Raw genomic sequence first — 3,210 nt, 5'->3', positions numbered from 1 at the left:
GGCTGCGCAACTCTCTGTTGAAAAACTTATTTTGCCAAAACTTTGGGTCACGCGATCGCGTGGTGGACGCGATCGCGTGGATGGCCTTGTTTAAAGAACGACGCGGACGTGTAGGGCAAGCGGTCGCGTGGTAGGGCTTGTGCTGCTAGCACGAGTTCAGCCCAATTCCAGCTCAACTTTCGGCCATACACCCTTATATGTCGATTTACAGGGCACGCGTTCGCGTGGGTGACGCGGACGTGTGGGAGGCATTTTTCCCACATGATGCAGACACGTCAGCGACACGGTCACGTGGGTCAAATTGTGCCAAAGGCACGCCTCCAGCCACACTTTCGCATGACTCTCTGTTCCTTTCTTCTCGTTTCTAAGGCACCTACGACGTGGACGCGTCATTGATGCTGTCGTGTCGCGGGCTCTTTTTTTTATAATAATGCAGTATGCAGAATGCAATGCTAACATGAATGTTATGCAAAATTTCAGGTTCAATCAAAACTCAAAAACAAACAAAACATACTAGAGTTAAAACTGAAAAGGGAACGATCATACCATGGTGGGTTGTCTCCCACCTAGCACTTTTAGTTAAAGTCGTTAAGTTGGACATTTGGTGAGCTCCCTGTTATGGCGGCTTGTGCTTGAACTCATCCAGGAATCTCCACCAATGTTTGCAAATCCAATATCCCCCGGGATCCCAAATCTTGTTTCTACACCCGTCTTTAAGTTGATTATCATGATTCCATCCGGGTGGTTCAGCTTTAGAATTCTCACTAAAGCATCTAAACAACTTCCTAGACCCATTCAATTGAGCTTTATACCAACCTTTGCATTTAAACTTAAAGCTTCTAACCATAATGAACCTTACAGGACAATTCTTACCACTGACCATCTTTCTCTTACTCTTAATACCACAAAAAGCTCTAAGTTGACCATCTGTCTCTAGAAGCCCATATTCAAGTGGGAAAGTAAGGGTTAAGGAAGAGAATTTTACCTACTTGAATGTAGTATTGGATGGTAATGGCTTTGTGGGAGGTGTTTCTAAGGGTCTTGCAAGCTCCACTCCTTTGTGCTCTTCTTTGACAACTTCCACCTCCTTGCAATCTTCTTCAATATCAACCTGTTCCTCTTGGTAGATTTTTTCCAATTCAATCTCTTCTTCATTGTTCACCAAGGGCATGGGAGGTTGAGCTTCCTCTTCTTTCATCTCCATGTCAAGTCCAATAGGAGAGGATTCAAATGTAGATAAGAATTTCTGAATGATTACTGAATCCATCTCTTGATCATCCCCTTCAAAGTCTTCAATCATGAGATGCCTTGGAGGTTGTATACCCTCCTTAACATTAGTTTCAAACACCTTGGAAGGAGGCTCTATGAATGGACTTTCCAATGGAGGCTCAGCATCTCCTAAGTCTTCAACCACTTCTTCTTCTTCAATAATTCTGGCTTCCTCCACTTGTTCCAGTACAAAGTCATGATCCTTACTGTCCACTGGAGTTTCCAGTATCTCCTTCATGCTACGTTCTTCATTAGATTCTCCACATGAAGCCATGGGGGTTCTTTGAGTGTCCAAACGTCTGGAAGGTAATTAATTTATTGCTTGCTCCAGTTGATGGTGTTTTTGTGGAAAAATAAATTTCCAACACACAAATCCAACCGGCAAGTATACCGGGTCGCATCAAGTAGTAATAACTCACTTAGAGTGAGGTCGATCCCACAGGGATTGATGGATCAAGCAACTTTAGTGGGTGATTAGTTTAGTCAAGCTAACATTGAAGGGATATTGGATGAAATGTAGCCAACAGAATTGTAAATGACAGGAAATTTAAAGTTGCAGAAAGTAAAATTGCAAGTAACTTAAATAACAAGAAAGTAAAATAACTGAAACTTAAATTGCAAGAAATGTAAATTGCATGAAAAGTAAAGGGGTTGGGTGCTGGAAATTAAAGAGAGTAGTAAAGCAAAGCGTATAACAATTGCATAGAGATTAACTTGCAGGAAAGTAATTTGGGATCATGAACAGAAATGTAAAATAAAGAACAAGTGCAGAAGAATTAAATTGCTTGAAAGTAAATTGAAAGCCAATGGAACAGTAAAAAAAACAGAAGAAAAGCCAAGAGCTCAATTGCTCACTTGACCAAGACAGAAACAAAATTCAACTCAATTGTGAAACTCAAAAAAGAAATTCAAGATCTCAGGGAATCAATGAGACTAGAGAACAAGTCTAGATCTCAAGCCCTTCCTTGATCAATTCAGAGAACAATTTGCAGAAGAAAGAAGAAAAATGAATTGCAGAATTAAAGAGAAGATGAAGCAGTATGTGAATTTCAATTATGCAGAAAAAGTAAACAAGAGATCTCAAGGTGAGATTGAAACAGAATTTCTTCAATTCTCTACCCAAGATTTAAAGCAGAAAGGAAAACTTAAAGGAGAGAGCTCTCAAATCCTAATATTCCCTAGTGGGTCTCCTCCTTCTAATGGAGCTCCTCAATTACATAAAACTAGCTCCTATTTATACACTTTCTATTCTTGGATTTTGGGGTTTGGATGGGCTTTTGATTTGGTGAAGAAATGAATTAAATTGGGTTTTTAATTCAATTTCAGCCCATGAAGGAAAATTGCTTCCAGGAGGCTGCCCTGCCCTTGTGGAGGGCAGGGCAGGATTTGATGAGTGCGGCCTTGGTGCGAGCGTGGTGCACGAGTTGATGCTGCAGGATGCTGCCCTACCCTCGCGGAGGGCAGGGCGGAAATTTTTGGTGCGCCAGAATGGTGCCCCGTGCGTGCTGCTGGTGATGGCCGAAGCTCCTTGGTGCGCCAGAATGGTGCCCCGTGCATGCCACAAAAGATGCTGCCTGATGAGCGGATAATTTGTATACTTTTTGGCATTGTTTTTAGTATGTTTTCAGTAGGATCTAGTTAGTTTTTAGTATATTTTTATTAGTTTTTAGTTAGAATTCACTTTTCTGGACTTTACTATGAGTTTGTGTGTTTTTCTGTGATTTCAGGTGTTTTCTGGCTGAAATTGAGGGACCTGAGCAAAAATCTGATTCAGAGACCAAAAAGGACTGCAGATGCTGTTGGATTCTGACCTCCCTGCACTCGAAGTGGATTTTCTGGAGCTACAGAAGCCCAATTGGCGCGCTCTCAACGGCGTTGGAAAGTAGACATCCTGGGCTTTCCAGCAATATATGATAGTCCATACTTTGCCCAAGATTTGAT

This window comes from Arachis duranensis, chromosome 4 (assembly GCF_000817695.3).
Source record: "Arachis duranensis cultivar V14167 chromosome 4, aradu.V14167.gnm2.J7QH, whole genome shotgun sequence".
In the NCBI taxonomy this organism is placed as follows: Eukaryota; Viridiplantae; Streptophyta; class Magnoliopsida; order Fabales; family Fabaceae; genus Arachis; species Arachis duranensis.
This window is presented reverse-complemented; position numbering follows the sequence as displayed.